Source organism: Triticum aestivum, chromosome 7D (assembly GCF_018294505.1).
Source record: "Triticum aestivum cultivar Chinese Spring chromosome 7D, IWGSC CS RefSeq v2.1, whole genome shotgun sequence".
Lineage (NCBI taxonomy): Eukaryota > Viridiplantae > Streptophyta > Magnoliopsida > Poales > Poaceae > Triticum > Triticum aestivum.
The window spans coordinates 635,337,730-635,350,988 of NC_057814.1; the positions used below are offsets into that span (position 1 = coordinate 635,337,730).

The 13,259-nt window shown below is 47.8% G+C and overlaps 1 pseudogene; it reads left to right on the top strand.

The window, feature by feature from the left end:
• Nucleotides 1-630: 630 nt before the first annotated feature.
• Nucleotides 631-9,976, top strand: LOC123171494 (putative disease resistance protein RGA3; annotated as a pseudogene).
• The last annotated feature ends 3,283 nt before the right edge of the window (nt 9,977-13,259 follow it).

Below are 13,259 nucleotides of genomic sequence, written 5' to 3' on the forward strand. Positions count from 1 at the left end.
GTTCACAATTTCAAATTTTGTTTAAATTTTCAAAAAATATTCAGAATTTCAAAATTTGTTCAAATTTTTTAAAAAGATCCGAATTTAATTTGTTTAACTTTTTGAAATTTTAGAATTTCTTTAAATGTTCAGAATTTCAAATTTTGTTTAAATTTTCAAAAAATGTTCAGAATTTCAAAAAATAAGTAAATAATGTTTAGAATTTTTTAAAAAGTAAATTTTCAAAAAATGTTCAGAATTTCATTTTTTTATTTTTTTATAAAATATTCAAAATTTGATTAAATTTTCAAAAAATCCAGAATTTCAAATGAGTTCAAACTTTTAAAAAAAATCGGAATTTCAAATTTTCAATAAAATATTGAGCATGTCTAAACACATGCAGGCTGCCAAACAAAGTCTTAGCTCAGCATCCCTCAGCGCATACATTAGTACCAAACAAGGGCAACTGCATAAACTCAGCATGTCTACACTCAGCAATAGATGAGAGAAGAACAACTAGTCTAGGTCCATACATGCTATATATGTGGAGCTGAGCTCTCGTCTCACGCACCCCCCCTGTCTGCACTTTGCTTCCTCCGTCCACTCCACGCCACGGCCGGCCGCTCACGAGCCCTTCCGCCGGATCTGCCGATGGAGGCCGCCGGGATCGGGTGGCTAGCGCAGTCCATCCTCTCGAGCCCCCTCATCAGCAAGTCCCCTGATCCGTGGGTCCGCGAGGCCGTGCTTGCGGAGGAAATCGAGGGGCTCACGTCTGCAATCAAGGGAGTCCGGGTGGTGGTCTCTGCTGTTGAGGGCAGGGAGTTTGCCAACGAGCCACTGGCTGAATCTCGACTACCACAGGCTCAAACACGGTAAGCCTGCTTACTGCCTGCATCAGTTGTGTGAACCAGTTGCAAAATACAGTTAAATTAAAATTTATCTGAGCTTTCTTCTTCAGGTGGTGGGGTAGAAATAGCCAATGCAGATGCCTTTGCCGTTGTGAATTATAGTCTTGTTCATGTGTTTGTCAGTTCGTATGAGTTACTAGCGTTTTGCTGAAATTCTCCATGTAGTACAGTTCACTTCTTAATGCAAGGCCTTGTGAGGCGTGGGAGTATTATTGTTGCTCTGAACCTGCAACTTTGGCATGGTTTGGTTTCTAAATGTAAAGGAACCAGGGAGTTTCACCCTCCCTGTTCATCTAAAAATGAAGGTTTCAATGATCATGAGGACCATGCTAATACTTTTCTAATTTGGGTACAGCTACTTTGTCGTTGATGGTCGATACTGATATACGGCCAACAGGCAGCGGTTGTGGGAAGAGGCAGCGCTCCAAGGCATGGGACCATTTTGCCGTGATAAGAGATGATAATGGAAACCCTGTGGAGGCAGAATGTAAGTACTATCATACGGTGGTCCAGTGTAAGACTACAAATGGGACATGAGTCTTGAGCAGGCCGCATATCAAGAGCGCTGGTTGCATGGCAAGTCACCAATCGCAAGACCCTTCCTCAAGGTAGGACTTTACATGCTACTACAATTCATGCATTTTTACATCTTTGCACTGGTGCACTTTTGCAATTGTACCTTTATTAGTTGCAAAATTTCATTGGTCCCTGTTTTGTACTTATGTATGAATGGATTTGATGGATCATCTAAATATCCTTTTTTTTCTGGCAAACAACCCTTCTTTTTAATACATATCTTTTAGGATACCATATAATTGATGCATGAAAACCATAAATTTACTTGTTTCTGCATCCGTGTGTATCCTTTACTATCCTTGTAATTCATTCACACAATCTGCTAAACAAACCATTGTTTTTGTTCCAGCATAGGCAATGCTACTGGAAATGATATGACTGTAACACTTGGTAACCCATCCAGCAGAAAAAGGATGAGAATTGGTCCTGACTCAACACAAGTCACCACAGATAACACAAACCCTTGGAACAAGGACACATTTCCCAGAAGGTTACAAGAAATAACTAGTCGGTTGCAAGGCATTCAAGGGAATGTGATAGAGGTTCTCGAGATACTTTTGTTAGACGCTGCTGCAACTTCAAACCATCGTAAGAGTACAACGTCTGATCCATGCCAAAGAACATCAAGTCTTGTTCAAAGAAAAATGTATGGGAGAGATGCAGAGAAGAAATTCATCATCAAGTTGATAACAGAACACAAATCAGCTGCTGGTGCCACTATTCTGCCTATTGTAGGCATAGGAGGAGTTGGGAAGACAGCTTTTGCCCAACTCGTATACAATGATCCTGCTCTGTAAAATCAATTTGACCATAGGATATGGATTTGGGTGTCTAAAAACTTTGATGAAGTGAGACTCACAAGGAATATGCTAGATTTTGTGTCCGAGGAAACACATCAAGGGCTTTGCAGTTTGCCAAGCTTCAGGAGATCTTGAAGACTAAAATCAAATCGAAGAGGGTTCTACTTGTTTTAGATGATGTCTAGGATGATAGATATCATAGCCGATGGGACCAGCTATTGGCTCCTTTTACGTCTGCCAGTGCAAACAACAATTTGATGCTCATGACAACTAGAAAATCATCTTTTGCAAAAAGAAGAGCAACAACTAAACCAATTAAGTTAGGTGCGTTGCAAAAAGATGATTTCTGGTTATTGTTTAAAGCATGTGCATTTGGTGATGAGAACTACAAAGAGCAAGAAAGTCTAAGTGACATAGGGCAAAACATAGCACAAAAATTAAAGGGAAACTCATTAGCAGCACAAACTGCAGGAGCACTATTAAGGGAGCATCTTACCGTTGAACGCATTTGGTGATGAGAACTACAAAGAGCAAGAGAGTCTAAGTGACATAGGGCAAAACATAACACAAAAATTAAAGGGAAACTCGTTAGCAGCACAAACTGCAGGAGCATCTTACCATTGAATATTTGACTAGCAATCTGAGGAATGAATATAGGAAATGCCTGCAACTCGCTAGTGGCATCATGTCCTCTTTGAAGCTTTGCTATGACGAGCTACCCTTCCATTTACAACAGTGCTTCTCATATTGTTCTATATTCCCATACAATTATCAGTTCCCCATCAAGGAGTTAGTTCATATGTGGATATCACAGGGATTTATGAAGCGTGATCATTCAAGTGGGAGTTTGGAGGAGATGGGACGATCCTATGTAACTGAGTTGGTGAACTTGGGCTTCTTTGAGCAGGTTGAGGAAAATGAAGAAGTCTTCTCTTCGGGCAGACAGACTTCCTATGCTGTTAGTGTTCTTATGCATGATTTTGCAAGGGTTGTTTCAAGAATGGAGTGTGCAACATTGGATGGTATATATTGCAATGAAATATCGCCAACTATACACCATTTGTCAATTCTAATTGATTCTGTATATCCTATGGATGATCAGACTAGCAACAAACCTCGTAGTGAGAAGTTTGAAGAACAACTGCGAAGTGCATTTGCATCCGTGAAAAAACTGAGGACATTGGTGTTACTTGGGAAATGTGACTCTTTCTTCTTCAAAACTTTGCAAGAAGCATTCTGAAAGGAACATCATTTGCGAGTGCTGCATTTGTCTGCAATATATGCTGATTTTTATTTCTTCTCATGTAGTTGGGTAAATCTTACACATCTCCAGTGTCTTAAACTTTATGAAGGTCATGTTGAGCTAGGTTCACCGCCTCAAATTTCGAACAAGTTTTCACATCAGGTATTAGATGATTTCCTTATCACTTTGCACACAATTCATCTAGAGAACTGTGAAGAGTGCTGGGTACTTCCAGCTCTGGGAAGGTTTTCGTTTCTTGCATGACTGAAGTTGAGAAACTTGCAGAAAATAAGAGAAGTATCGGTTCCATCATTGGAGGAGCTAGTTTTAGTTGAAATACCTGAGTTGGAGAGTTGTGTGTGCACTTCTCTTGTAGATCTGAACTCTAACCTAAGAGTCCTAGAGATCCGTAGTTGCCATGCACTCAAGATATTTGATTTGCTTGAGAAACATCATAGTTTCGAGATGAAGAAGAATGAATGGTTGCCCAGTCTCAGTAAATTAGTTATTTGTGATTGTCCTCACTTGCAAGTATTGATCCCTCTTCGGCCTTCAGCCACATTTTCCGAACTTGTAATCAGCAGAGTTTCAACATTTCTCATGATGGATGGATTTCCCATGGAAACATTCGAAATTAGGCCAAATAGTCTTTTCGGTGAGTCTTCTGGTGAGATTAGACTGGATGACAAAATCTTGGCATTCCATAATCTAAGGGACCTCAAACACTTGAAAATAGAAGATTGTAGGAATTTGACGTCTATTTCTCTAATAAGTTTTTATCAGCTCGTATCTTTAGAGAGTTTGAGCATCACATACTGTAGAAAACTCTGTTCTTCAGATATTGTGTCACACATGCATGAAGATGTGGTAGCTGCAGATCATATTGCCCTCCCATCTCCTGAAAGTCTCAATATTGTTTCATGTCGAATAACGGGGAAATGGCTATCTATGCTACTTCGACATGCGCCGGCTGTGAAGGAATTCATGTTAGAGCATCTCCAGCCGCACCCCCAATAGGCCCTCCTCAGTTGATTTTTCCGCGCCGGCGCCCAAAAATCGGCCCAGTCGCGCCCCCAGGAGCCTGTTTTTCGCCGGTTTGGGCCGAAACTGGCGCCGGCGTACCCAGGCCGAACCCGGCGCGCTGGGGGCTGCCCGGGGGCGCTAGGGCGAGTGATTTTGGCGTGAACGCACTGCGGGCCAGCCAGTCAGCGACACTCGCCTCATCGTCCTCACAATGCGTCGGTTTCCCGCGTGGAATCAATGGCAAGGCTGCCGCTGGCTAGCCTTCCATTGATTCCTCACGGGCGGCGCGGCGACGCCCCCCCTCCCGCCACGCATACACACAGCGCCCGGATATAAAAGCAATTCCTCTCCCTCCCCTCTGGCCACACCCGCCCACAGCCGCCGCCGAGCTCTGCCTCTCTCTCTCTCCCCACGCGCAGCCGCCGAGCTCTGCCTCTCTCCCCGTGCCCAACCGCGACGATGGCTGAACGATTCCCCGGCGATGGAGCAGAGGTCAACGGCTTCGGCCGCCGCTCGCTTCACGAGTGGGAGGCGTACTTGCTCTTCGAGGCCAACATCCCGGCGCCTGCCAACATGCGCGCCGGGTCGAGGGCTTGGAGGCTCAGCGCCGGCGGCGTCCCCATTCCCCTGGTGCCCGACGTCGACGCCTGCCCCGACTACTTCGCCGACGAGGTCGACCGCGTGCGCACGTCGCTGACGGACGAGCAGCGGGCCCTCCCGCAGTACGCCGCCGGCAACCACGAGGCCTGGACGGCGTGCTTTCAGCACCGGCAGGCGCAGCCAATCGCCTCCACCAACGGGGCGCCGGTGGTGAGGGCCAGCAAGAACAGCGAGGGGCGCCGCCTGTGGTGGGGCACCCTCAACCGCTCGCTTCACGTCGTCCTCCAGCACTTTGACGGCGGCAACGACTCGCCCTTGACGTACCCTCCCGCCCCGGCCTGGAGCGGCGGCCAGTGGAAGCCAAGGAGGACGGTGTCCTCTTCTTCCTCCTCCTCCCGTTCCTCCTCGTCGGGGTCGCCGACGCTGCTCAACGTCAAGGCCGAGCCCGCCGAGACGCCGCTCGGCCGGCGAACACGCAGTGCCGGCATTGTCATCAACGATGGCGGACGCACCTCCTCCTCGGCTCCTTCCCGCTTCGTCAGGCCGAAGACGAAGCCCGGGCTCGGTGAAGACGGAGCCGGGCCTCTCCGACGAGGCGGCCTTGAAGTGGGCGCGCGAGGATTGGGCGCGGACGGAGCTAGAGCGCCAGTGTCGTGCCCTAGAACAGTACTTCGCTCGGCGCCGTGGCCGCGACGAGGGAAGAGTCGTCGTCCTTGATGACGACGATGACGACGCGCCGCCACCGGTCCGCCGAGGCGACGGCGGGGAGGGGTCCAGCAGGGCGGCTGCATCAAGGAGGGGAAGGACGACGACGAGGACAACGGCGATGGCGGCGACGGCGACGAGGACTTCGCCGCGCTCAGCGCGTTCTTCCTGTAGTTTAGGCCTTTATTTTTTAAGTTTGCTATGTAAAAACTGTTAAAATTGCCGAAGTTTATTTTTAAGTTTGCTATATTTCGCCGAAGTTTATGCCCATTTGCCGAATTATAGCCGAACGTATGTTAAAAAAAATGAAAAAATCTTCTGCGTCGACCCTGGGGCCGGCGGCTGGGAACCTGATCGGCCCCAAGCTTATTTTTTCGCCGGGTCGCCCCCAGATGGCGATTTTTCGAGTCCCCCTTGGGGGGCAACGGCTGGAGATGCTCTTAGAGGACTGTCCAGAGTTGACAGAGTTAAGGATTGAAAATGCACGGGCCTTAGAGGCTTCATCATCAAGATATCAAAATGATTTGCCAGCGAGCTCAGCTCCAGACGGATTGTTATGCATTCCATTAAATGCCACATCCTCTCTCAAAAAGATAACTATTCACAAATGCATCGATCTAATATTTGAATGGAGCAGAAAAGGCTTCACTCAATTTTACCTCCCTTGAGTATGTCAAAATTGGGGAATTGCCCATGCTGTTCTCGTCTTTGGTGGATGGAAGGTTGCTCCTCCCGCAATCACTTGAAGAGATCGCAATTTATGACTATTCCCAGGAAATCGTGCAACTCTGCTTTCTGAATAATCATACATGCCTCAAAAAATTAGAAGTATTTCATGGCCGAAGTTTGAATTTTCTAATGCTGGAATCCTGCACGTCACTGGTGTTGGCACTGGTCCTGACGTCGACGCAGCGATCCGCTGATTACTTTCCGGCGGAGCGACGAACGACGAACTAGGCTGGAGACACGCACGTAGCAAACTAGCTGACTCCGGCGAGTTGCACACGTGAACAGGACACGGCGACTTGATTGCAAAACCTGGAACGTGTCGTCCCTGTTGTTTATTGCTTTTACAATCTGATGATTACAGAGGGACTAGGTACAGGTATAAATAGTATCTATCCTACCTAGCATCTAGCCGACTCGGCAAAAGACTACACCCCCTATCGGTACGGAGGGCCTTCAGCTTGGCTTCAGACTCGACTTCGGCCGCCATCTTTACTTTCCTGAAGGCTTGCAAAGCTTGATCTTTCGTCTTCAACAACACAATCCACATTTATCTGCTGAAGTCATCGACGATGAGCAAGAAGTATTTGTTCCCAGCTGGGGTAGCCGGAGTAATAGGGCCGCACAAATCTCCATGGACCAACTCAAGAGCTTTACTTGCTCTAAAGTTCCCCTCTCTAGGGAACGAGGCCCGCCTTTGTTTCCCAACAAGGCAACCGTCGCACACTTGCTCAACATGATCGATGCACAGTAGACCACGTACCATCTCATTTTGTTCAAGTTGCCGAAGAGCTTGAACATTTAGATGACCGTAGCGCGCGTGCCACTTCCATGCCGAGTCTTCCATGCTTGACAAGAGACATACTGGATCCACACGATCCAAGTTGAGGATATAGAGTCTGTTCGGCGACCTCTGCACTTTCATGATCAACATCCTCTGACGGTCATACCCCCATAAATAGCCATCTTCGAGCACAATCTTGCAACCATGCTCCTCAAGCTGGCCGAGACTTATGATGTTGCTCTTTAGTTTGGGAATATAGTACACATGTGTGAGTACCTTGTGACCGCCGTTCTTCAGCTCAAACAGGACAGTGCCTCGCCCTGTGATGCCAACGGTTCGCCCGTCACCGAACCGAACCGTGCCTCCCACCGAGAGATTTAGCTCAGAAAACTGGTCCTTGTCGCCGGTCATGTGGTTGCTTGCTCCCGTGTCGAGGTACCACACGTGTCCCGCCGTGTTCGTCCTCTGCTTGTCATGAAGATAAACCTTCTCTTCGTTGAGCGTGACAACCTCGGTAGCCGGCGCCTTTGGAGCTGGACCCTCCTCGTCCATAAGCTCGCATACTTCGACCACGAGCATCATGTCGCTATCATCGCCTCCCTTGGCCATGAGAGCTCTTTCCTTCGGTGGATTCTTGCAATCAGACTTGAAGTGACCGAGGATTCCACAATTGTGACACTTTACTTTCTTTATGTCAAATTTTCTCCTTGGTTTTCTAGCCCTTCCTTCCTGTCCAGCGAAGTCCTTTCTCGTCGGGCGTTGCTTCTCCTTTGCTTTACTGCCGCTCGAGGATCCACCTTGCTTTTCTTTCATCAGGGCCATCCATTGAGCCATTGTAAGCATGAGATGCTCACTCTCCTTCGAATCGCCGAAGCTGAGACGAATTCTCTCGTCGTGGGCCTTGAACCTTCCGACGAGATCCTCGACCTTGAGAGTCTTTAGGTCGAGACATTGTTCGATCGACGTGACGATCTGGATGTAGCGTGCAGGCGCGGCGCGCAAAAGTCGTCGGACGATCGCAACTTCTTCTAGGGTTGAACCATAGCTGCGTATGCCGTTGACGAGGGTCTTGAGACGGGAGGTAAACTGATCAACCGTCTCACTTTCATCCATCTTCAGGCACTCGTAGCTTCTCATCAAGGACTGGAAGTGTGCTTCCTTGACACGGTCATGACCCTGGTGCAGGATCTTGATGGTCTCCCATGCCTCCTTCGCCGATTTCTTTCCGACGAGGTGTTGTAGCACATCCTTCGGCATGGCGGAGTAGATCGCCGTCAACGCCTGACGATCCTTCCGATACTTCGCCGCGCCCTTCGTGTACTCGGCGCCACCGGGGTCGACGGCTTCCCAGAGCTCGGCTCCCTCCATCGCGACCTCCATGTTCATTGCCCATAGCGCGTAGTCCTCTCGATCCAGACGGGGAAATTGCGATCCCCCGACCATCGGCATCGGTGCTCCCGCTGCTGCTGTCACGATCTCCTTGCCTGTGTTCCACATGATCTTACTGCTCTGATACCAATTGTTGGCACAGACCCTCTACGTCGAGTACTTTCCGACATACTTGTACGACTGTGATTCGTCGACCGTTGCTTTTGGCCGAGATACACACACGTTCACGTACAAGCTATCTGTCCAAGCAAGTTGATTGATCTTTGTGAACGGAGGAACAAAGCTAGCTAGCCTGGCTAGCTGCCTGATGTATTCCGCCGGGGGACAGCCGTATATGATGCAACGAAGACACACAAATACGCACACAAGAACACGAGTATTGATGGTTTTCCTTGTATTGATCTGAATTAATCTTACAAGGGTATACCTTCGTATATATAGTATCTAGGACTAACTCAATCTAACCTAGCCGGTTACCAAGTCCTAATCCTAGTAGTACTATTAGGTGATTGTACCATGTCCGAGCCGGACAAGGCCACATCGTGGTTTATTCCAACAACTGGAAGATCTGGAAATTAGACTATGCAATTCACTGGCCGCATTGCACGGCATAGAATCGCTTAGAACCCTCAGGTCTTTGGCATTATATGGAAACCCATGTTTAGAATTGCATGCGTTGGGATCCTTCACACTGCTGGAAGATTTACAAATTGTAGACTGTACTGTGCTCATCGCACTAGAGGGCTTGCGATCCGTCATGAACCTCAGGCATTTATCAGTGCTCAGACACCCTACCTGGCTTCCTACAATGTCGTGTATAGATGGAATTTTCCCTAGACTGGAAAGTCTTGAAATCGGCAATTTCTCTAGCTTTACCACGTCATTCTGCAGGGGCCTCACCTGCTTCCAACGACTACAACTAATTTGTTTGAAAGAGGCAAAGCTAACAGATGAGCAAGAGACAGCATTTCTGCTCCACAGGTCCTTGCAAGATCTCCACTTTGTTTCTTGTGGCGATCTCGTATATCTTCCTACGGGGCTGCACAGACTTCCTACCCTCAAGACATTGACGATCTACCGCTGTGGTCGCATCTCACGGCTGCCGAAGGAGGGTCTCCCACCCTCGCTGGAAGAGCTGGATATCAAATATTGCAGCAAGAAGCTGTCAAAACAATGCAGATTGCTAGCAACAAGCAAGCTAAAGGTCAAAATTGTTGACCGCCCACCATGGATGAGAAACTAATTCCATGATGGATTGCTGCGAGGGACTTTCTACCACGGCATAGACAGGAAGAGACTGTGCTTCTTGTGTGTCTTAGTGGTTTAGGCTATTTGGCGTGAAAGGAGTGCTCACGTCTTCATCACGCCCATTCTGTGAGTTGTCATCAAGGGTGATGCTGGGTTTTGGTTCAGGAAGCTTTAGGTCCCCTTGTGTTGGCCTTTTCTTTTTGCAATGTACTTTGTGGCTTCCTGGTCGTCGCTACTCGTTGCTACTGAATGGAGGGAGTAAATCAATGTGATATCTGTTCCTCAAATTATGCTATCGTTCAAATGAATGTATTTTCCTACATATTAGTCAGAGAAGCTGTACCTGTACTAGTATGTATTTTGTAGGAAGACGGGACGGCAATATTTGCTGTATTTTGGAGCCCCCTATTGCCAAAATCTTGTCGTCATTTAACGGGCATTCGCATTTGGGTTGCAAGCTGTATTATTAGTGCTTGCTAAGTTGTTTCGACCAATGAAAATGAGGTTTGCTGCTGAGTTGTCCTTGCGGAACTGAAGGGCAGCTGAAGCTTTCTGCTATAGGTTTAGCACGAGCAGCAGTTGTCTTCTTAATTCTTATGAGCCATCAGCCAGTTTTGGCACCTAATTTTTGGCTGAAAAAGGAACTGAAACGCAGGCCATGACAGTAAAATGGAGTACCAGCATCCATCAATACAGCTCCACAACACATGCTACAGTAATGTTTTACAGTACTGTTGCGTGTACATTCGCGGTCGTAAGAAAGATAAATTCACTACACCACATACTTCAAAGTGTTCATCATGTCCAGACTCTGGACCAGTGTATATCACACGACAAAAAATGTGTCTTCTTTTTGTTTGCTACAAAAATCAAATCAAATCCCTTCACATCGAGTTTTTTGTTTTTGTTTTTGACAATCATTCATACTGGGTATTTATTTTTCTTTTCTGTTTTTGACAATGAGTCACATCACATCACATCGAATACGTTTTGACTGGGCTGGCTCACATTGCAACCTGAAGAAAACTGAGAACAAGTGGGCTTGACAGTACTACGGACAGCTGGGCCGGGCTGATCACATTCACAAGAATCCCTGACCCGCGACACGTTGCGGGCTTGCGCGGCTCTCGGTTGGCCGGCGTCCAGTCCAAACCCCGGCGACGGCGAGCATCGCAACGCCCTTGGTTAACTCGCTGGTTTAAGTCCCGACTCCACCGCTCGCCGTCCCTCCGTCGGCAACTCGCTGGTTCAAGTCCTGAGTCTTGAATCCACCGCTCGCCGCCCCTCCGTTGGCAACTCGCTGCATCCGCCCCTTGCTTTGTTGGCGTCGGCCCGGGACACGCACGGCTAGTGCCCGGAGCAGCTAGCCGGAGGCACGGTGCGCAGGGGACGGCGAGGCGAGCTAGCCCCCGTTTTTTTTTTTGACCGGAACTGGCAGGTGTTCTGCCTTTTTCATTATAGTAGGGGGAAAATTGTACGGTGTTGCCAAGAGGATCGACAACCAGGTAAGAAGGGAGACATAACGAGATCAAAGCGTAGTAACAAAAAAGCTAAAATTGGTAGCCTAGTGCTGCTAACAGCTCCGCTACCCAATCAGCTACTACTCCCATGCCTCCGTCAGGAGGCTCAAATCATCTTTAGTTCTAAGGAGTATAGCCGAACTGGATTGATTGATGGCCTTAAATATCCTTCTGTTTCGCTCAAGCCAAATATTCCATGCAATATATGCAGCCGCTGTGCACTCATCAACCGGTTGGCCTTTTTTCCTTAGTTTCGCCACTTTGTTCCACCAGGAGGAAATAGAGGTGGCGCCCATTGAAGCCTGGACTGCTAGTGGATAAGAGTGGTTTGCCTCATGCCAAATCTGTTTTGCAAAAGGGCACTCGAGAACCAAATGATGTGCAGATTCCAAAATTTGATCACAGCCAACGCATAACTCAGTGTGATCCCAATTCTTTGCACTCAACCGATCAGCAGTCTAGAGCCTATTTTGAAGGAGTAACCAGATGAAGAATTTGACTTTCTTTTCGGCTCTGATTTTCCACACGTTCTGTAGGTGTGGTTAAGGAATGCGAGTTAAGAACTGCACATGGTAAGCCGATTTTGCGGAGTACTCCCCATTGGCTGTCAGCTTCCACATAATCTTGTCGGGTGTAGGCAGCAACGAAATGGACTGCACTTTTGTCCAGAGATCAATAAAGGAGTCCAGCATAGCAGAAGAGTTGATAAACTGAAGGCCTCTCATCCAAGCACCTCCACTAAGGGCCTGACTGACAGAAAGTCTTTTGGACCTGGCCATCTGGAATAGTTCAGGGGCCAATTCCTTGGGTGCTCGGTCCTGTAACCATCTATGCTTCCAAAAATTCACCAGATTACCATCTCCGAGCGAAATCGAAGTGCAGGCCGCAAATAAATTCAGGTCCGTTTGATTGCAAGGAATCGGGGTCCCCTTCCATGGCCTGTCCAGATTGTCCCGTTCATACCATGCCCATCGGAGTCTTAGTGCCCGGCCAAAAGCGTGTATTTCCTTGATTCCCAGGCCACCCACGCTTAGTGGCGCGCAGATACGCTTCCAGTTAACAAGGCACTTTCCTCCGTGTGCTTCCTCTTCTGTGCTCCATAGAAAATTTCTTCTCAACTTGTCAAATTTCTTGGTGAACTAGCTATTGGGAGAGAAGGCAGTGAGAAAGTAAGTGATGGTGGCTGTGAGAGCCGAGTTGATCAGATCTAGTCTGCCCATTCTGTTCATCAGCTTCCCTTTCCAGATAGATAATCTGCTTTTACCCTTGTCCAATAATGGTTGTAGCTCTATTCGTCTCAAGTTTCTCAAGGATAGAGGCAGTCCCAGGTATTTGCTGGGAAATGAACCCACTGAGCCTCCAAAGTTTGTTATCAGATTTTGTACAATACTTTGCTGACACTGTATGGGGTAAATCACACATTTATTGGGGTTGATAGTAAGACCCGAGATGCTCCCGAATACATCAAGAATTCTGATAATGGCCTCAATCCGCCGGCGATCCGGAAAGGCAAAAATTGCTCTGTCATCCGCATAAAGACTGGCCCTCATTCTTGCTACATTCCGTGGCATGGGACTTAGAATACCCTGAGCAGTTGCACTGTCCAGAATTCTAAGGAGCGGATCCATTGCCAAGATAAACAGCATTGGTGACAACGGGTCCCCTTGACGCAATCCTTTTCTATGTGCAAAAGCAGGTCCGGGTGAACCGTTGAGCAGAACTCGAGAGGTCGAGGAAGCAAGCAGTAAACTGATGATA